Below are 23521 nucleotides of genomic sequence, written 5' to 3'. Positions count from 1 at the left end.
ACAAATTAGAAAGATAACAAAACTGAGCTACCTAATCATCATTTTACCTTAATGTTGAAGCATTTTGTCCTTTTATCCCTGGACCCAACACCTGGTTTACAACAGCAGTGATTCCTAACTCTATTAAATTATCCTCTTCACATTTGCCTTCTATACCTTTTAGCTTTGTCTTAAAGGCCAAGTAACATGAAGGACCCGACAGCACAAACAAAAGATTTAGGAAAGCCAGCAAAGGAGGGAAACCGTGGAACCACTTGCGCATATAACGTGCAATCCATTGAGAGATACAGAAAATAAATTTTTCCTGTTGTCTCTGGCTCCGATCAGCCCTGCACCTTTCCCTCTCCCCCTCTACACACATTTCCTATGGACAAAACTTAAACATGGAAAAGCGGATGTTTTCAGTTAAAGGGATTTTGTGAAATTTTTAAATTTTAATGTAAGAATTTGAATGAAAATAAAAAGAGAGCTACCCGTTTATTCTCTTCTTGCACAGCCCTAAGGCTTGCCCTATGTTCTCTCGCCCCATTGCTAGCCAGCACCCCATCCTTGCTCTCATCAATCCTACTTAGTAGATTTCTAACTGTTCCTTTTCGAGTATCTTCTTTTGTCAGTATCTTTTGCACTTCCAGCGATTTTCCCCCAAAGCACCATTATTAGCATGTCACTGCCAGGTCATGAACCAATTACTTAATACATAAAATCACATTTCTTTCATGTAGTCTCTACTTTCACGAGCTCATGTCACCTCTTTCCTATAAGAGAAATTCTCCTCCATAGTCTGGCTGGTCCTATTATTTGTCGCAGTGAGTCTGAGTATTTCTGTTGTTACGTCTGCCCAGAATGTTCTTTTCCTCTTCACTTTTCCTACCTAAATCCTGGATGGTCTCCAAGGCTGGGTTTGCTTCCCAGTCTCTCTACAAACGTCTATCCTAATTTCACTGATGTTTCCAAGTCCTAAATTGCTAGACAACCTAAGACATAGGCAAGAAAACTCCTTGCCCAGGACCTTGAGCCTCAGGTGCCCTGTCTGTCTGTCTCTCTCTCTCTCTCTCTCACACACACACACACACACACACACACTCCCTTTGCTAAAGAACACATGGATACCTCTGTCACTCAGAGTCCAGTAGTCAATATCGGCAGAGGGCAACCCATAATCTGAACATCTACTTTGATGATGGACACAGTTCAGTCCTAGAGACCTTCTTCTCCATCTTATTTTCCCTCCGGTGCATTTCACTGTTGGTGAATAGCATAAGGGATTTGGGGTGAGGTACTGCCCATGTGTGGTATAATCGCTGCTGTAGAGCCCAGGGGCAAGATGTGCTTTGGTAAAAGGACACACTAACTTCTCACCCTCTGAATCTCAGTCTGCATGCTCACAGTGGAGCTTGCATAACAAAATATCATTTCCCAGAACTGCCGAGTGTCCATTTTCTTGCTTCCATTACTAATGGATCTAATTTGCAGTTGTGGAAGTATTCATAATTTAGCATGGCATTTGCAATAATTACCAGGTGTGACTAGAAGTCTTTTGCAGTATTAAAAATTTCATATTATTCTGTTTATTTGTAAAAATTACATTCCTATAGATACAAAATGTATGATGTATGATACAAATTCTTTACATGGGAAATTAGATGCACACTGTATATTAGAATTGAAAATATTCTGTAAGATTTAATTTTGAATTTAAAAAAATACAATTTTAACTTTATTTAAATGCTGATGTAAGGTTTTTATATTTATTAATTTATAAAAATTTATACTTATCCATCAGTTGTAATAGGTAATTTTGACTAATTTTCAATATTTTAGTATAAAATAACTTTTTAAAAATTGACATACTTCAATAAAAATAATTTCAAATTCAGGACACTGTAATACAATTATATTTATTGATTAGTAATTTTAAGTCATTACTGTAATGAATAAAAAATGTGAAAATACTAACTATGAATTTTAGCAGTTTTTTAGTGGTTTTCCTGAAATGAAGGGAACAAAAATAAATATGACATGTGTAACAGATTATGAATTACATGTTTATTGTCATTAAACATTAACCAGACTATCAAAAGAACACTAAGTGTCGCACTTAGTAATAACTAAAATCAGTCATTGTTGGTATTTTGTCAACTTTCAGTCATATGAAAACCAAAGCTTTGCACAAAGGTTTTTATTTCTTCATTACAGAAAACATTTTGTCAATGAAGGAGGAAAAATATGTCTTGGTAGCTTTTCTGATAATTTTAAAACATAGAACACATGATAACTAGACCTCCTGCCTCAAAACTTGTAATTACTGTACATGGCCATGAAAAGGTTTACCCAGGAGTGCCTGGGTGGCTCAGTCAGTTAAGTGTCAGACTCTTGATTTGGGCTCAGGTCATGATCTCAGCATTGTGAGATTGAGTCCCGTACTCAGCGCAGAGTATGCTTAGGATTCTCTCCCCTCGCTCGAGCTCTCAATCTCTCTCTCAAATAAATAAATAATCTTTCTTAAAAAATGTTTATCCAGACCTAAATCTAAAACTATTACCTTTTCTATTACTGTCACTCTGGGAGGCATGTATGTCTGCTCTCTTCCCCCATTAAATGGTGACTCACTGAGCATGTCTTCTTCCCTTCCATACTTCTCATGGTTCTTATCACTTTTGTGAGCAATACATTATTCATTAAGTGACTGTTAATTGATTAGGAAAGAAAGACAAATAGCATATGATTTCACTCCGATATGGAATTTAAGAAACAAAACAAGGAAACAAAGAAAAAAGAAGTCAAAAAAATCCAGACTCTTAAATACAGAGAACAAAATGGTGGGTGGCAGAGGGGAGGTTGGGGGGGAGGGGAATGGGTTGAATAGGTGAAGGGGATTAAGAATCCATTTCTCTTGATGAACACCAAGAAATGGATAGAATTGTTGACTCATTATACATTACATTGTATGCCTGAAACTATGTTATACTTGAATTTTTAAAAACGTTCATGAACAGGGAACAGATTGAAAAAAAAAAAAACAATAAAATTTTAGAAATTTAAAAAAATTTAAAAAGAGATGAGAGAAAATATTCATGAAATTTAAAATAACTAGTGTTTCCAAGATGAGCCTTGGGTGCAGGTTGGTGGTGATGGCAAGTGGTTTCTGGCCTTGAAGGTAACAGCTGCCCGTAAGAGACATAAAAATAGCATGAGGAGCAAGAGTAGACCTCTTTAGTGAGGCTCTATACATAGTTCCTGCCTGACAGAAAGCAGGTGAGCAACAGTCTTCCTGATGGAAAAGCAGGGTTTTGTAGTCACATAGCAACATTCAATGGTGTTTAATTTGAAAATGAGGGGAATAAAAAGAAAGCAAATCTGCAGTCAATCTTTTTTGTTGCTCTACTTTACAACCATTTCAAACCTTTTCATTTCCAGACCTTTGGTGAGTTTGTTCAGAATCAATTTTTGGGTGAGCAGCAATGAAAAGCTGTCCCCATTCTCACCCCACCTATCCTCACTAAAGAGAAAAGTCTTGATATTTAAAGTTCAACTGACATTTAGTGACTGACAGTTTATTATTAACTAATAGCTTTCTTTAAAAAAAGAGGTAACCAAATATTGAAACCATTATTTTACAAAGACATTTAGGTTTAGCCAGTTTGAGAGCTATTGTTGAACAGCTGAAAAAGAGTTCCATTGAGGAGATTTCTTGTGTGCAGAGAACCTAACATTGCAAAATATATGTTGTGAAATTCCTAAATAAAACTGATGGATTGCTCCAATATTAGGTGTTTTAGTGAATATTTGTAAGATCGTGCTCAAGGTAGTTTTTACTTGGGAAATACAATTCACAATATTCCTGACTGTTCAATCATGTGATTTTCTAGAGCTTACGTATTCTCATTACCTGTTCCAAAATACATATATGTTCCTATATACATAACTCCTATAAATGAGTTATATGAAAACCAAAATCTTTGCAAAAAATACATTCTCCTACTTAACTATGAATAAGCTCTATTTCACATCCTATTCTTTATTTTCCTGTAATTTCAGCCAACGAATCTAAATAAAGCTTATTTAGATTTTAGCATATGTATGATACGTTCGAGTTAAATTTTGGTGAAATACAATTTATAAAAGATTAAGCCTAAGGACTCAGATTGGGTACCAATTACCGGGAACTCTGTGAACTACAGTAGAACAAGATTAAATACTGAACTACTCCTCTTCTTCCACTTTTCTCTTCCCTTTCCTCCCTTTTTCTAATACAAAAGCCATCCGATGGGGCCAAGCAAGCTAGGCATGGCACAGGAGTGGGGGAGCCAATGGACAATGCATCCCAGGGACAAGAGGGATTGTCAGAGGCCAATAGGAATGAGGAAGTGACCACAGGAGGGGTGTCCTGGTATGGTGCATGGGAGTCCAACGACGGGAAGAGAGTGACACCATACCCAGGGCCAGGCCAGTGAAGAATGTCCCAGCTCATGTCAGGTAAGGAGGGTTCCCACACTTATGGGGTGACATGAGTAGGGTGAGGAGGCACACGGGGTAATTTGTGGTCCAGCCCTGGGTGTCAGAGCACAGGTAGGGTGGGGAATGTGCCCACAAGGGGGGACAGCAGGGACAGCCTAGCACAGGATGTCAGAGCCCAAGCAAGCTGGAGAGAGCAGTCATATGGAGGAAGAGACAGCAGTAGCCGCAGATTAGATATGGGGCAATGGGGAGGGGGAGAGATTTTTGACCAAATAAGTAAATACATTCAGTATATTTACAGTTTTCTTATCATCAGAGAGAGATACATATGGAAAGAGAAAAAAACTCAAACCCTGTTGCATTGGGTTAAGATTGAAGGTACTTCTGTGAGTAAATACCTTTCAATATATAAGAGATAAACATACAGAAATGAATATAGCTGTAAAATGCACATATATGTATACATACTCATACATATATTCCTTAGCTCTGTCCAGCAACACCCCAACAGCAATAACACACCCAGTGTCCATTTCTCAGTTTCTGAATACCATTCTCCCACTCTGCATTTAATGGAACCAAATCTCCTTGGAGAAATGGCTGATTCCAGAACTTGTGCAAGGAAAGTATTAGATGTGTCAGAAAGGAATGAAGTACTCAAGGAAAAATGGATATGCACCAGAAAGACACAGAAGCCTCCTTGAAGAGGCTATCGATACGCAAACTAGGGATTTGAACATCAAAATAAATGACATCATGAATTATAACCCATTTCTGTAACAGGAGACGATGAATCTGCCCTAATAGAAATAAATAAATAGCAAGCTTGAGGGGGACTGGGATATTTCCATAGTCTCAAAGTAACTTCCCAAAAAACACTTCTTTGTTACAAAGGAAAAATAGGATTTTTTACTGAAAAGCTTAGCAGACACCACCTTGATCGCGTGACCACACTTGTGAATGGTAATGGGACAAATCAAAATTGTGTGCTACTTGTTAGGAAAAGGGTACAGTAGCACCTCTGTAATGATATCCTTGCCAAAGACACATCGTCTTAATCTAATCATAAGGAAGCATCAGGAAAACCCAAACTGAGGTGACTTCTATAAAGTAATTCTCTTGCAACCTTCAAAAGTGTCAGATTAGGAAAATTAAGACTAAGGAATGCTTTCAGATTGAAGGAGAACAAAGAAACATTACAACAGACCCTGAACTGTGGTTATGAATCCTTTTGTTATAAGGGACATTATGGGGACAAGGCAAAAGTTGATGAGGTCTGAGGAGGAGGGGGTAGTAGTGCATTCTTTACAACTTCACTCTGTTGAGGTTTCTCTTGTGGTTATGCAGGAGAACTTCCTGTAGAAGAAAATACATCAACCATTTTTAGGAGTGATGGGCCATCAATCTAGCAACTTACTCTCAAATGGTTTGAGAAAGAAAAGAATTACCGTTGCTACTTTTCTGTTAGCCTGGAATTATCCAAGTAATAAAATCTGAGCTGAACATATAAAGAAGTTCTCCTCTTAAGAGATAACACAAAATAATCTGAGAGAAGCCCTAAACTAATTTATCAGAATCCTATTTGCTCACCTGATTGTATTCCCATTTTTCATTTAGATAATATGATCAGAGCCTACTTTGCAAGCTTATATAGTAAGTTATCACTAATATAATATGGAAAAGTCAGGAAAGCTCACTTACACCAACCTTCTATGATGCCTAAATTTCCATTAAAGGAGCCTTTCCCATGGACTAAGATTCATCTTTCAAAAGGACTGTTGTAGAAAATAATTTCCTGAATGCCAGATGAACAACTACAGATAGAGAGGATACATAACAAACACATGTGCAAGATGGGCTTATCTAATCCTTTTCTTTTCCAAACCTCTTTTGAGAGGAAAGGATGGGGGAGCAAATGTCACAGCCCAGGGGAGAAACTGAGCCGCAAGTGGCCACATCAGAGTCTGCAGACCAAAATAAAGCCATCAACACAGCCAGAGATCCATTAAGTCAGCATGACCAGGAAGGTGGTGGGTCCAGGTGGGTGACTGATCTGGGACAAGGTGCTCCAAGGAAGCCAGGGGCTGTAAACTGATTATACCTAAGAGATGAAATAAACCTGAAGGTGGGTTATAAGCATGAAGATCAGTCAGTTAGCCAAATGTGATTCACAAGCCAGAGAACCAAAAAACAGGAAAGAAAAGGCATCCAAAGGCAAGTACACAGATGAAAGAAGTTTAAGGAACAGATTAGCTTTCCACACATAGGATGCTGTTGTGTGACCATAGTCTTTATCCCAATTTGATCTCAGTTTGAAATCACAGAGTAGAATCAGAGAGTAGACTTCAGTCTCTACCTACTTAGTGTCAGGTTTTGCAGGTGTAAAAAAGAAACACACTGTATTGTCATAACCAAGAGATTCTCACTCAGAAATCCCTTCAAGGAAGGACTTTCTGCCTAACCATGGAGAATGCAGTAAACAGGCAATCTTTTAAAAACACAAAAAATTGTTGATAAGGTTGTGGAGAAAAGAAATCACACGTACACTCTTGGAGTGAATAGCATTATGGAAAACGTGTGACGGTTTCTCCAAAAGTGAAAAGTAGACCTACGTTATGATCCAGCAATCCCACTCTGGGTAGGAAATGAAATCAGTTTCTCAACAAAATATCTGCATTCCTATGATTACTACAACAGTATTTACAATAGCCAAGATATGGAAATAAACTAAATGTCTGTTGATGGAGAACTGAATAAATATATTATCTATATGGTATGCATATATAATAGAATATTACTCAGTCTTAAACAAGGAACCCCTATCATTTGTGACAACATGGATGAACCTGGAGAACATTATGTTAAATAAAATAAGCCAGACACAGAAAGACAAAGACTGCATGATCTCACACGTTGAAATCTAAAATAATCAAACTCATAGAAGATGAATACACTCTGGCGATATAATGTACAATAATGTGATTGCCACTAACCATACCGAATTGTACACTTGAAATTTGCTAAGAGGGCAAATCTTAGTTCTCACCAAAATAAAACAAAACAAACAAAAGGAAAAAGGAAGGAAGGAAGGAAGGAAGGAAGGAAGGAAGGAAGGAAGAGAAGCTGGTATCTGTGGAGCAGGTCATTGTGCACCAGCCACCAGTCCCAGGAGAGGCTTCTAAACACTTCTTCCCACTGTATCTTGTTACCAGAGTCACCTGGAACACAACACAGTCAAGCGTTGCACGGAGCAATGCTTTACTCCCATAGAGAAGAGAAGGCAAGATCAGCTTCCACAGTGGGTACTAGTCCCAGAACCAGCAGGTCTAGCCCTGGAGGCCAGTGCAGGGCACTTTGCCTACCCACACCCTTCCTGGGGTGCAGAAATTCCCTGTCCCCTCCCAACAGAGAAGAGATGTAGCGGTGGGGTTGGCCAGATGCCACGTGGCATTTGCACAAGCTTCAAGCAAAGACAAAAGAGCCCTGTTGGAGCCTCAAACCGGGAAAGATCCCCACACAAGCTGATGAGCCTGACACTTGGTAAGGTCGTGTCCCAAACACAAAGCCCATTTTTTTTTTTTTTTTTTTAAGATTTTATTTATTTGACAGAGAGAGACACAGCAAGAGAGGGAACACAAGCAGGGGGAGTGGGAGAGGGAGAAGCAGGCTTCCTGCCGAGCAGGGAGCCCGATGCGGGGCTTGATCCCAGGACCCTGGGACCGTGACCTGAGCCGAAGGCAGACACTTAATGACTGAGCCACCCAGGCGCCCCAAAAGCCCATTCTTTTACAACGAAATGAAACTAGAAAGATGGCGTGCACCAGACTGCCTAACTATGTGATGGATATGTTAATTAGCTTCGCTGTAGTGGTTATTTCACAATGCATATCAAAACAGCATGTTTTATACCTTAAATATATATATAATTTTTATTTGTTAAAAAAATAGACAATCTTCCACCTCCCATCTCCTTTAGGGTCCACCCAAACCACAGAAAGCCACCTCACCCAAGGAATTCTCTCCCCAGGACACCCTACTTCCAGAGGCTGAGCAAGGTGCAAAGAGGTGGAGTGCTCCCTCCAGACTCCCCACTGGATTCCGAAGGCTGCCCACACTCCCCACTTGCTCCTTCCCCCTTCCTTTCATTACTGTGAATCCCTAATAAACATCTTCTTTTATCCCAAATCTCATCTCAGGGCCTGGTTCCAGAAAACCCAAACTGTGACCCTTGGTATTGGAAACAATCTGAGAAAGCGCCATGGAGTCTGGGAGCGCAATCCTCGCTGCCAAGCTGACAGTGAGGTAAATGGAGCCAGACAGCCTCCGGTACAGGGCAGTGGTCCAACTGCGCGCACGTTCCTGGAGGCTGAACTGGGACTAGGTACTCACGGAGGGAAACCCATTAGTAGGCGCGATGTGTGAAGCATCTGAAACATATGGAGGAAGCCGTGTTGAATGGCTGGGGCTAAGAGCCAACAGTGGGCTGATGTGCTACAGAAAGAGGACAAGCTGAGATGAATAAAAGCCAGTCGAAACTCAGGTGTGAAAGCCAGAGGGTCATTTTGGTTGTCTGAGCAGGGCCTGGGACGTGGGTAAGACCAAATGAGACATTCGCTTCAGCTGAAAATTAAGAGTGCCAGATGCCGAAAGCCTCAGTAATCAGGAGTGGCTTTCTTCGAGACCTGCAAAACCTTCTTTAAAGTTCCCTTTGGAGTTGAGGCGGGGAGGAAAAAGAAGGAAGAGATACCTGCCTAATATAGCTGCTTGTGGATATTGGTTTTGTGTGTTTATAAAATGTTTTAAAACATGTTAACCTAGACAATGTTCTCCCTGTGTGGGTATGTTAGCTTTTGTCTACCCCAATCGTTCTCAATGGGGAGGCTTTGCTCCCATGGGCCGTTTCATGGTGTCTGGAGATGTTGGTTGTCACAGGTGGGGGTGCTGCTCCTGGCCTCTGCTGTGTAGCCTGAAGATGTTTCTAAACCTGCCAGAGTACACAGAATAGCTTCCCACCGCACTAAAGAATTATTCAGGCCAAAAAGCCAGCAGGTTGGGAAATTTTGGTCCACACCCCAGGGCAGTTACCACTTGAAATAGGCTCAAGAGAAACACACGCCAAAGTACATTAATTATTATGTAAGGACACTAATCAGGAGTCTAGGTGCCAGAGGTGGCCTCTACAAACGTCAACCATCACTATCTGAGTAGTACTGGTGGGTGCCATACCGAGCATTTGAAACTTGTCTTGTAAGAAGTGTGAATAACAGACAGAGAGCAGGCACTTCTGTCCTTCCACGTGTAGGCATATGAAATCTGGTCATCCCCGAAGCCCACGCTCATCAGGGAGCGTTCCTGGCCCAGAGCCCCAGTTCAGCACATATCTGTGGGGAATCTATCACTTGCTCCAACACGTTCAGCTGGCTCTTGTTAGCTCTCCCCGGTGCTAATTAACCCCCTCTGGTAGTGCCAAGCCCTTGAACCAACCCACAGCAAACAGGAGTCGGTCTCTCCTGCCAAAGTCCCTCATCAATGGCCATCTTTAGTTTGGCTCCCACTACGTGTGTGCGTGGGGTAGAAACAGGTGGTGGCTCAGGCCCTATTCACCACCGTATCATGACATCTTCTAATGAAGCCATGTCTAAGGATGGCGCTGACAGGTACTGAGACAAGTGACCTTGGCATACTGGGACCTTTATAACAAGCAGGTTATTTCTGGTAGAAATCAATATCCATCTTGGGACGGATCCTCTTTATGAACACTGAGATCTCCAAAAAGCTGATTCCTGCAGGCCACCTTGTACTATTCCTCTCGTATTTCTCTCGTGGTAGAGTGACCAATATTTCCGTCACTCCGTGGGAGATTCCAGAGAGCTGCACGTCTATAATGAGGCCTTCTTGTAACTCTGCCACAATGAATTTAGTGCCTTTGTTCTCAGCAGTGTGCTATTTTGGTGGGAATTTGTGCCCAGTTCAGGAGCAGAAAAAGATCCTGACTGCTACTTTACAGCATTCAATAAGACCAACTATTCAAGACTGCCCCCCCGAAAACCCATATTCAAACTAAATGGTGCTTAAGTATAAAGTTTGAGTTCCTCCTAAGATAATTATTTTCTTGATTTCACCATACCAATACACAAATTCTTTATATAAAATAGGTACTTTCTTGTTTGAACACAGCCCTACAAGATTTTAGGTGTAGACACAAGTCTTCTGAAGCCGAACTTGTGTCAAATCAATCACAATACCCCACACCTGATTCTTGAAAACTTCTGTTTCAGTAGACAATTAAATGCCATACCATAGGCCCAGGATCCCCTTAATGCCTACCACAAACAGAACAGTATTTTGCTCTCAAGTGAGGGGAAAAAACTGAAAGGAACAATTTAGAACTGTTAGCTATTATTCTCAACTAAGCAACACGCAGATCTGTGTCAGCTCTTCTCAGAAAGTTAAATTGCACGTTATTATATTTTTACCACAAAACATGCTTATTTACTTTATAGAGACTGCACGGTATTATGAGAACATTTGACAGAGTTTCTCCAGTTCCGTTTACTGTTGCTGTTTAAGAGCCTCTGATAAAATAACAGAGCAATGTTTGGCTATCACCATGTTAGCAGTTTCTGTATTAAGAAATTAAGAGGTCATAGCCTCTCCTCCTTGAGGCAGATGCCTGGTGATGGGCAAATTTCTTTGTGTCCACCCCTCTGTATAGACATTTGGAAAAGACAGTCACCTTGTTAAAGGAAAGGGCTAAACCCAGCGAGAAGTTGTAAATGCTGTGCATTTCCGTTTCCGCAAAGGGGAAGGTTTTTTTTTTTTTTTTAAGTCTCTTGACTTTTATGAATTCTCTGCCTCTTTTATTTAAAATAACTAAAAATTAGGCGTGACTAAAAAGAAGAAAATGCTCTTTGGTTAAAAAAAAGTGCCTAATGGAGCTTCAAACCCATTCCGGCTACTAAGTTACCAAGCTTTAGAGAACCGGCAAAACCATTCACCTGTTCAAGACATGAAGCAATAAAATGATAAATACAAGGTAGTAAGTTTGTTTGGGGCTGAGGGTCCGTACCTGTCAGCACTGGTACTTCATGCAAATATTATATCCGCCGTAGTTCCAACACACCCATTCCCTACATCCCCAAGCGCCACACTGCCTTATCTCCCTCACCACAGCTCTTGTTGATTTAAAAAAAAACCCAGCGCAAGAGGAAAGGGGGGTGGGCGGCTGCGTGGGCTGGGGTTCTGCGGTCGGGGCCGGAGCGAGGCTGCGCAGCGCCGGAGATGAGCGTGCGGGCGACCAATAGGGAGACTGCGTGCTTGCTCCAGCACGAGGTCTCAGAAGCGCCCACTCCCCCGGCCCTGAGCAGGTGAGAGGTGCCATCACGTGGATGGTGGCGTTTGAAAAGGAGCTTGGGAGCAAAGTGAACCTGGCGGAGTTCAAGGGCAAGAGAAGTGTGCTGCATAGAGCGAGGCCCCGAAGTCTTTCTCCTCTGCTGGAAGACCCTCCTGCCAGGTTTGTGGAGCAGGGGTTGGGGGGTTCTGAAGGCCGGGGACTCCGAGGGAGGGGGGCAGCCTGTCTGTTGTTACAGAGGTCTTTGAGTGAAGAGCAGGGCGAGTCCATGACCTGGAAGGCAAGGGTCAGCTCCAGGCCGATCCCACTGGGACGTTTGGGAAGGAGACCAATTTGTTACTAGATGATTCATTCGTTGGTGTCCCTCTTTGGGAATGGACGGGGCTGACGGTGCTGCGTGGTGATAGAGGGTGGCATAGAACAGTCCCTGAATGTGGAGCCAGGAGGCACAGGCCTCACTGGCAGCCCGACTCCCAGCAGCATCTGGCAGCTCGGAGGCCTCAGGCCCTGACTTAGCTCTTCCCTGTTAACCTGCCCTGGGCAGAGGGCCCCAACCCAACCTCAGCTGGGGCACCCAATTAGAACCTTGGCTAAGTTACTACAATAAGCACTTCTGGTTTTAAAAAAAAAAAAACGTGGAAGCAATTTCTTTGGCTGTCATTAAAATGGACTCAATGCCCTAAGGATGGATCAGTGGGAAGAAAGGGGGGCAAAGGTTTCCTATGAGTGCAGTACAGTAATTGTGTTAGTCTGAATAGAAACACTTAGACTTCTGGTAAACATATCTGAGCTACCAATCTCTGGCATTTCCATCGCGGGGAGCCACAGTGATGAACAGACAATTGTCACTGAACAGTTGTTGTCAGGAGAGTGTTAGTAGCAGCTGTTGGAATCAGCCAACAAAGTCTGGCTGCTTGAGAAAGGTATTCCAGGTAGAATTAACAAAGTTTGTTAAGTAGAATGGTTCTGAGCTCTGGAGTTGCACCAGAAGGGAACCAGGTTGCAGGTGTGGTTGAATGGGGGTGATTTCACACCCCAAGGAAGTGGCAGGGAGGACTTCGATTAAACTGTGAAGGAAAGCCACTGAGCTTTAAGAAATTTCTACTGGGAGATCTGTGCAAGGTTTAAAAAAAACAAACAAACTTGGCAATTTGTCTTCAGACATTTACTTTTCTATGTTGGGTGTTAAAAGCAGCTGCTTTTGTCTTACGTGGTATTATAGATAAATACAATGATGACTGAACTATTTCTAAATAAATACTTCTGAGCTGCTGGATTGTCTTTCTTCCATGTAATCATGATATTGGCCTTTTATAATAGAGTTGGTTGTAAAAGGCACGCGCTATTGAATTTGTTAATTTCCTTTGTTATCTGAAGCTAGAGGTTATTGTCCCCAAGTATTTGGCGGTATCTTGGTAAAAGTCACATAAGAAACTATAGTTGAGGGAGAAGTAATTTTTCCACGGAGTTATCTTTATTAGAATGGCACCTATGAGACATGGTGACGTGCTCTGCAGGTCCTCCTCCAGGTATGAAGGGCTCGTTCTCTAGGCTGCCGGGAGAGCTGCCCAATGAGAACTCGTAGCTGTGGGCTCTTGCGAGGACTGCCTCGGCCAAGATCAGCCCCATTTTTGACTAATCAAGGAGCAGGCATGGAGGTTCCTTCAAGAGACCCAGTCTCCTAGTCCCAACTCCAAAGGGCCACCCCTAACTGCAAAACTCTTGGGAAACCGGTGGAGACCTGTGCTGGAATTGTACCCTCTCTCCAATCCTCCTTTCTTTCCCACCGTTCCTTAGGTATAGATCTCAAGAGTATCCCTTACTAAGTGCCATACCCTGCATGGTAATCTGAGCTTCAGTCAGCTTCCCAGGGAACACAGCCTGTGACGCTTTGTGCCAGGCACGATCCATCACAGCGAACACGAAGGTGAGATTTGGGAGCAGTAGAAAACTCACCTGCCCTGTTTCCTTTACAAAGATCCCAGTCCTGAGATGCCAAAGGTTGAATGACTGAATATTGTTACCTCATATATTTTGTCCATTTTTATGGTTGTTGGAAGCAGGAAGGGAAGTTTGATATTGGTTATACGATTGTGGCTGAAGCGGAAGTGCGAAGTCTCTTTTCTGTTATAAACAAAGGTAAAATGGTAGACTCAAGTCAGGCATAAAGTGGGTCACTAACATCTACTTGGGGCTAGTATTTCTGATTGAATAATAGAGATCGAGTTCTTAAATAAGACTTCAGAGAAAATGGAATTACTAATTAAAAAAAATAATAATAATAATAAAAAAATGGAATTACTGAGTAAAGCCAACATCATTCTGGATAAACCCCACACAAGTATTCTTTGCCTGGGTAACTGAGTTATGGGGATCCACAGAACTGATTTCAGTTTTAAAATCTCAGTTGTGGGGGGGGTGCCTGGGTGGCTCAGTCGGGTCCTGGGATCGAGCCTCGCATTGGGCTCCCTCCTCCGAGGGAAGCCTGCTTCTCCCACTCCCCCTGCTTGTGTTCCCTCTCTTGCTGTGTCTCGCTCTGTCAAATAAATAAATAAAATCTTTAAAAAAAATAAAATCTCAGTGGCGACATTTCGGTAGGGACAGGTAACCCTCTGTTGATGACATGTAATTAGAGTGAGATTTTTAGTCCCGCCCTTCTTCCGCAGTAGGCTCTTGTAAAACAACCTCTTGTATTCTGAGTTGTTTTTCTTTATTGACTTCCATACTGGATTTGCTCCATCTGTCCGGTCACTGCGTCTACTATATAAATTACCAAAAGGCACAGATACCCTGTATATGTAGTTAAAGTCCTGTCTTTAAGAGTCATGGTGTAGCTACTCTAACCCTCACCAAAGCTGGGTGCTTATATTCCTGTTCTAATTATTTTCCCCTCTGATCTTTATTTCTTTTTTCTCTGCATCAATATATGCATTTGTAGGACAAGGAGGAGAATATTTCTTGTCTCTGAAAATGGGAGATGTCCTGTATCTTCCCCATTGTGGAAGCTACGGTAGTATCTAAAATTATCTTCCAGAAAACCCATACACATTTATGGTGCCCCTGAATAAAAGAAAAAGGAAAATAACATTTGGTATATGTGTTCCATATTAAGATAAAATCTATTGGTTTTTAATGCATTCCTTTAAGAAACTCAAATAGATTGCATGAGGACATATTGACTGAATAATTTTATTTTCCACCTCCAACTTGTGCAACTGGAGACAATTAAATGTATGGAGAAAGTTATAGATGCTGATATGCACTAGTCTGATACTCTCATGGCACCCTACAAAACCATTTTTCCTGGAAATGCCTGTATGAGGATGTGTCACGTCCTAAGAATGGACTTCCTGAGGTATAGAACTATATCTCTGACAAGATTTTTAAGCTCCAGGGGCTGTCAGAGGAAAATCTTTTGGGTTCTTAGGTGTTCATATTCTGACAGTAAAAAGTGTTCTCTTGAGACTCAGGGACTCAGTGTGAGCCTGACATCACAGGACTGGATTTCTCCCTTAACAAAGACCCTGTCTGTCCTCTATGAGAAGTCAATCCTTAAGACATGGGAGAGGAGCATGAAGAATTGTGATTACATATACCACTGTTTTTCCCCCACAGTAAGAGGACTCCTTCTGTTTAAATGTCTTTTGGCACTTTTAGAATTTTATAAATGATCACATAACTGTAGTTTTATGATGCAGATTTAGAAGAGTGTTGTGATTTCTAATTTATCCCTTATGTAAGAGTGTTGTTTTAGGGCGCCTGGGTGGCTCAGTTGGTTAAGCAACTGCCTTCGGCTCAGGTCATGATCCTGGAGTCCCGGGATCGAGTCCCGCATCGGGCTCCCTGCTCGGCAGGGAGTATGCGTCTCCCTCTGACCCTCCTCCCTCTCATGCTCTCTGTCTCTCATTCTCTCTGTCTCAAATAAATAAATAAAATCTTTAAAAAAAAAAAAAAAGAGTGTTGTTTTAGTGTTTTTATTTAATTTTAATCCACTTACATAAATTTGGGATGCCATATGAGTTTAAAATGAGGAAATGCCACCAACGTAATTCTGGCTGATCCATAGCAGTGTTATAAAATATGCTGTACGCCTTACCTGGCTCCTCCCCACCCCTAGCTTTAAGTGAAATATACTTTGCACATCTGAAAAGAAAGTTTGTGTTTTGACAGAGTTCAGGGAGAAGGGTCTTCTTGCCTCGGCATTTCATGGTGAACTGACTGCTCTTGAGACAGGGAGAAGCAAATGTTAGGAGGCCAGCCAATAAGGTCTAGGCCCTTGTAGAAAGAGGGAGAGGCAGAAATTCTAGGTTCATAGGAATGCAATATTGACTGTCTGGGGAAAGGGAATTAGTACCAGGAGGACCAATCTGCTTTCTACAATTCTCAGGATGGGTGACCTGGGCAGCTGAACAGAAGTGCACCTACAGAAAAGCATCCTGCCCAGCTCATGGTGTGTGACTGTGTGTGTGTGTGTGTGCGCGCGCGCGTGTGCGTGCGTGCGAGTGTGGTTGAAGGAGGTCTAGTCCCTGCTCTGCTCATGAAGCTGTAGATCCGGTTTGGGGCTGTCTCCATCTGAAGGGTTGCATGACTTCAAATTCATACCGAGGAACCACATGTAAAGGCAGAGGCCTGCCCTGTCCTCTTCTCCTTCCCCTTCCCCTCTCCTTTCCTTCTTGTCCTTCTCCCTTTCCTGTCTCCCTTATTCTTTCCCCCTGCCTGTCCCCTTTCTCAATCCTGTTTCCTTCCCTATCCTCCCTTCAAAGGCTAAAAGGAACATGACCTGGGTATGCCAAGAAGTTGAATTTGACTTTATTAATGAATCAAAGAAAAAGAATAATAAAAAAAAATGAGGCTTCTGGGGGCACCTGAGTGGCTCAGTTGGTTAAGCATCTGCCTTTGGTTCGGGGGATGACCCCGGGGCCCGGGGAGAAACCCCCCCTTCCCCCCCCCCCCCCCCCCCCCCCCCCCCCCCCCGACTCTTTTACTTGTGTGCTCTCTTTCTCTCTCAGATAAATAAAATCTTAAAAAAAAATGAGGCTTCTGGGGGAGGGAGGAAGAGATAGGGTGTATTAAAATCCAGATCTGGGGATTTGGAATGGGTTGGAGTATTCCGAGTAGACTGACGCCATGATGAAAACAATATTGGAGCGATATTTTTCTGGCAAAGCTATACAGAGTGACTGAGACCAAGAAGAGACTAGAGAAACTCTTTTCAGTTTCCCATGAACGAGTGAATTACGAGAAAATATTTGTAAGGATGGAAAGAACAGTTGGACTGCACTAGACCAGACAGAACTGGTCAAGACTACACTCAGGAAAATCAAATGAGGGTCAATGGGACATGGTTATAACAAAAATCTAATAACTGAATTCCATAATAGAACATGTTTTGTTGTACACTGTTATTGGACTTCATTTAATTTAGAACAACTCCCCACATGAGCACATTAAACAGGTATGAAACATACAAAAACAGAATATTGCAGAATACTGGATATATGTACTTCTAATGTGGAGGAATAGAAAGTTTCTACTGAGTGTAATATTTGTGTGAATTAGGAATATTAAGTCCTTCCTAATTACAAGAACGCTGAACTGACAGGTTAACAGGGTAAAGGAGTTAAGCAAGTAACTCAATAGAACCAGCTCCCTTCTTTCAATTATAATTTCTTCCTACAAAAATTCGAATGCCAAAAGTAAAGTGAAAATTTTAGGTCTTGTAAGGAGAGGTCTATCCTCATATGATTTGAAAGTTAGAATTCCAAGACTCCATTTTGGCAATCTATTTCCAGCATTTTATACATGTTCTTTAATTTTATTCTTTTTCCTTATAATTGAGCACACAATTAACTTAGTACTCAACTGGAGCTAAAAATTTGCCATTTTGTAATACCCAGTTCTTGGTCTCAGTTTTATGAAGTTTAGGAGACCTCAGCTCATCACGTCTTCTATTTATCACTTCATTCTTTTGGTAAATGAATAAGGCTGAATGCAATAAATTAGTCAAATAATGAAGAAACACTACTGTGAAAATTGGCAACACTGACAAAAGAGAACTGTTAGCTTTCAGGCAGTGCCAATGGAATTCAAATTCTTGTTTTTGACATAACGCATAGGGTCAAAATTCAGAGTGCTGCTGGAAGTGGTTTATGGGTACCAGTGCATAATGATGGGAAATAAGGTACAAGTTTTTGAAAAATGTACATACAGAATCGGAGACCCATCCATGGTTTTTAAAAGCATCCTTCCAATGAAGCATAAAACTGTCTCCACAGAGGTGATGGAGTCAGCCTACAGAAGAACCCAGAACATAAAGAGATTAGAAATACATTCTTCTAAACATAGAAATTATGGTTATTTTAATTTGCCAATGCTATATACATATCCTGGGTCATACACACACACATACATATATGGGTCATACATACATATATACATACACGTATATACATGCATTCATATATATATATCTGTAGTCTCTGAGAAATAACAGCAGTAATAGGAAAGATGCTCATCTGGAGCTACTCTTAACCATAAACAAGAACTTGTTCATAATGTAAAAGTAATAGGATCTTTTGGAACAGTGACTATCATTCTGGAGAGTTTTAAAGGAAATGCGAGGCATACAGAGAATTATCAGATATGTGTGCAGAGTTCCATGGTTCAATGAAAAATGTCTGGGGTATACTTCTTAGCCCTCTCTTACAGTCTTTCTGTTCCCTCTTCTACAACAATAGTTCTGTTTTAAATCTTCAATTACCAGTCTTAAACTCAAGAGTCCTTAATATATGACCAACAACAACCACAAACACTCATCTGAGATTCAGTCTCCCATCTTCACCTGCTTTCTGAGTAGTTTAATGTATTGAACAAGTGCATGGATATTGGGATTTGGAATAACAAGATGCAAATCCCAGTTCTGCTCTTCAATATGTTGACTGTGCAACTCTGGGCTAGTGAGTTAATTTCTTTCTAAATCTCAGTTTCTTTATCTCGACGTTGGACAATACACATACATTAAAATTTTTATATGAAGATTAGTGAAATCTAGGATAGTACCTAGCACATGGTATTCATTCAATCATTCATTCAGTATGAATCTGTTGCTTACTACATACCAAATACCCTACAGGCAAGAGTGATACAAAAGTAGCAGGATAGGCACGGTCCTGCCTTAAAGGGCTTAAAGACTTAGAGGTGAGACAGTCAGGAAAGAAGAAAATCACTGTAGTGTATTAATGTAATGGGAGGCTTATGAGATGATGGGGACGCATAAAAGAGTACAGACTCTTAAGAGCCTTAACAGGGCTCCCAAAGGCAATGAAGTCTACACTAAGACTAAACTGGGAATGAGCCTAATGAAGAAGGGAAGACAGAACAGAGGAGACCACATGTGTGAAGGCAAAAGAGCTACATTCCATGCCTAGAGAATCTCAGAAGTTCAGTTCTAAAATACTGAGTGCCAGGTACAGAGAGGCAAGAGTTGAGGCTGCAGCAGGACTAAAGATCCATGTCATGCAGGATTTATGAAGGAATTTCTACTTCATCCTGAGCTAATGAAAAGCCAGTAACATATTTTGGCAAAGGTGACATAATTATATTTTTTAAAAAAATCAATACCAGTGGAGTGGGCTGAAGGTGAGAACTAGTGGAAGTAGGGAAACCAGCTGAGGTTATGTTTGGCCTCATTCACTGGGTAGCCCTTCACTGATAAATACAGTGACAGTTTGGTTCCCACCGACAAGTCTACCCACCCATAGTGTTTGGTTGTCTGCTCGAGTTCTCTAAAGGTTTTCTGCACCAATTGAAAAAGAATCACTTGCAAATCATGAGTTCTGCCGAGTTGGTCCAGACTTTACCAGACATTTTTGTATGGCATAGCTAGACGAATTAAATTTATTGCCCTTCCTGGTTCCTAAACTGTGTGTTATCTAATCACTGGTAGAACCACGTTGTGAGTCAGTTGTGGGTAGATCCTTCAGGTACAGGGATGCTATAGTAAAAATGCCTGATTCTATTCTTTTAACATCCTGCTGTTTCCCCTAAATTGTTTAAGACTATCAAATTGCTTGAAATATTATGAAAACTACTTGACTTAAACTAGCTTAATTTTCTTCGATTGCTGCTGTAACCCTTCATACAGCTAGTTTCCTTCCCATTTTATCTCAAAGTCTGCAGCAGTAATCCAGGTAGCTAGAGGCAAAGTAGAGTGGAGAAAATGGATGAGTACAAATATTAGGGGATAGAAAACAGGATTAGGTAATAGACTGGATATTGGGAGAGGGAAAGTTGAGTGGATAGAAAAGAAAATAACCTAAATACCACTGTTTAAGGGCTTAATAAATACCATTTGCTCATCCACATTATGTCATATTGAATTGGATGTCCAACCATCACATCACAGTCAACGTATACATTAGAGATTGCTCCTCTAATCATTTCACACCATACCCCTCTAACTGACTTTTTTAAAATCTTTTTTTAAGATGTATTTATTTATTTGAGAGAAAGAGAGAATGGGGAGGGGCGGAGGGAGAGAGAGTCTTAAGCAGACTTCCCCCTGAACGCAAAGCCCGACTCAGGACTCGATCTCACAACCCTGAGATCAGGACCTGAGCCGAAACCAAGAGTTGGATGCTTAAGGGACTGCACCACCCAGGTGCCCCTAACTAACATGGTTCTTAAGAATCAACCAGTTTAGAAACAAGACCTTCTTGGACCCTTGCATCTTCTTTTTTCCTTTATATTTATCTCCCCAGCACATTATTAACTCATGCTTGAATAAATAGTGTACGTTTACATTTGGTCTTCCTGGTTCAGCTAAGCTGGAAGCAAACCTGAAAAAAAAAATTATCTAGTAAAGACCCTACCACCCACTTTAATACAAGTCTTCCAGATAATTCTGCTGAGACCCACACAAATTAAGTGAACTATCTAAAATTATATAACTAGTAAGTTCCAAAATGAAAATTATAACCAAGGAAATCTCTCTGACAATGCAATACCTTTTCTATCACAACCCACCTATATATTATTCTGCTTTCAGATTTATCTTCTTCAGACGCTAATTTCAACACCTCAGAAGCTGCTAGTCGTTCTCCTTTCTCTGAAAACACAATCCAAATTCTGTCATCAAAGGCTCTCAATTATCTGGCCTTACCTAACCGGCCATTATTCCCCTGTACACCTCAGCACAGACCTCCACATCTCTCATTCCAGAATCATTCTCTCCTACACACACCACACTTGTTAGAGGCTGTAACATTTGCTGATCATGCTTACACCTCTAAAATTGCCATTTTTTTGTCCTTAGCCCCAATCTCTCCTTTTCTTTCAAGTCTCTTGAAGCGCTCTTTCATTTTCTCTAAAACAACATTCTTTTGCTTTCCCAACAATAACTGATCTCTAGTTGAATTATTGCTTATATCATACTTTTGGATGAAATAATAGTTATTTTTTTAATTTTTTTAAAGATTTTATTTATTTATTCATGAGAGAGAGAGAGAGGCAGAGGGAGAAGCAGGCTCCCAAGGAGCAGGGAGCCTAATGCGGGACTCGATCCCAGGATCCTGGGATTATGACCTGAGCCGAAGGCAGACGCTTAACCATCTGAGCCACCCAGGCGCCCTTGGATGAAATAGTATTGTACCATGCTAAATACTTAATTGGATTAATAAGTTGTCACTTTCAAATTATTTTCAAAATGCTTGAGGAGGGCAGTAATCACACCTGGCATTTCTTTAGTGTTCCCTTTAGCAAATACAGTGCTCATCATTATACTACTCACCCAGCGAATACTTGTTAAATGAACACAGTGAATTTTCACCGATATTGTTAAAGAGAAATATTTTCATAGCAACCCTCAATTTCTTGGCTTTTACTTGGGATATCAGCTCTCTGTCTACCACCATCTACTGGCAGGAAATTTGCATTCCTGGGAGAGGGAAGTAATTTTCTTTTTTCGCAAAGCAAATCCCTATGTCAACTAATACCATGTTTCTTACTATTCAAATTAAACTAGCATCTCAAACAACCTTATATATTCAAGAATGTCTGGATCCTAGAATTCATATTTGGCCCTCTCAAGAAGTTGATCTCTAACACAGAGAAAGCATTTACATAATTTAAATTAAATTTGGGAAATTGGCTACTACTTTGCCTTGTTTGACTTAATTTTAGAATTTATAGACATTTATAAATACAAGTTCATCACTTGAGTTTGACTAAAGTACCTGTAGTTACTTCTGTTAAAAATTGAGTATCGAGAGCTTATTTCACAGTGTAACCGAATGCTGTTGCAATTTTAAAAGGATATTCAAATTACACAGTTCCACTTTGCTTGCTTTTTCTACAAATATCCTCCACAATTCTGAGAACAATTTTAGAGTACTGTAGACCATTAGGCCTAGAAAACAATGTTAGTGATCATACAGTCCCACACATAATTTTACACACAAGGTAATTCCATATGAATCGATTGCCCCCCCCCCCCCAGAATTCGTGGTTAGAGATGAACAATACAGGGCAACATAAGTATATTGTCTTATTATGATTTTTCTTATTACTCTCTGATTGACTAAATGAGACTAAAGTTTTTCATTTGTGTGAGATACCTTCTTCCTTTTTAACCACCTTAGAACCCTGCCTCCAGGCATCTCAAAAGCCAAGAGTGCCATCAGGAATCTTAACAGTATTGTTTGAGAATATAAGATCAAAAATAGCCAGAAAATACATAAAAGAACATTGCTGAAAGGCATAGAGAATCAGTAAGTAGAAATTCCCCAGAAATTGAAAGCCCCACCCATATGCCAAAGAAACTTACATGAAAACATTCCTTTTCCGTATTTTTCATTTTTTTCCATACACATCTAATATCCTTGTCTTATCAAGTAGCTAAAATTATTTGCTATCATCTGCATTTTCACCAATCTCTTCTCCACTTCTGTAGTTTTCAACTGTTTTGTTTTCTTATTTATCTAATAGAAGTCCTAATAACTGTCCACATAGCCCCTGGGTGGTTATGAGATTTTAGTGGACTAATAACTAATCAATATGAACTGTTTGAAAAAGTTAAAAGCCCATTAGAGCTGTAAGATATTATTATCATTCCTCTCTTAAACACTAGTCACCTTGTTGTAACCTAGAAAAAAAATTGTTGTATGTTACAAGATTATAGGAATACAGGGAGTTATGGAAGAAAGAGCAATATTAGATGTATCTGCTCGACTGAAGCCAAAGGAACAGAGAGATGAATTGGAGGAAATCAGAAAAACATTAGTATTCAAGTCAGGGAGTTGAGGTGGCCTAGCAGCCTGCCTGGCTTGGCTGTTACCAACCACGCCCCCCCCAACCTTGTTCTGGTTTGCTCTTTTTCTCAGTCCCATCTGAACTGACCCACCTCCCTGACTACCCCAAATGCTTTCTCTTTTGGTCTCCAGGGTTTTCAGAACTGAAAACTTTTTCTCTTCTCCAAGTGACCTCCTCCCTTCAAGCTATGTTTCTGGGTTTATCTTGGATAAGTAGGTTTCTCCAACCAGAGCCATTTGCTTTCCCCTGGGGAAGACGACTCTTGTTTACCTGCTGCAATGAGCCAACTTTATATATATACACGTATGCCTCAGTGTGGTTATATGAAGGAGAGTGCTCACTGACGAAGCAAGGGCAATCCTCTCTAAGTGCAGGTGTGGTTATATGAAGGAGGGTGCTCACTGA

The sequence above is a fragment of the Neomonachus schauinslandi genome, chromosome 12 (assembly GCF_002201575.2).
Source record: "Neomonachus schauinslandi chromosome 12, ASM220157v2, whole genome shotgun sequence".
In the NCBI taxonomy this organism is placed as follows: Eukaryota; Metazoa; Chordata; class Mammalia; order Carnivora; family Phocidae; genus Neomonachus; species Neomonachus schauinslandi.
The sequence above is the reverse complement of the archived record's forward strand: the minus strand, read 5'-3'. Positions refer to the sequence as shown.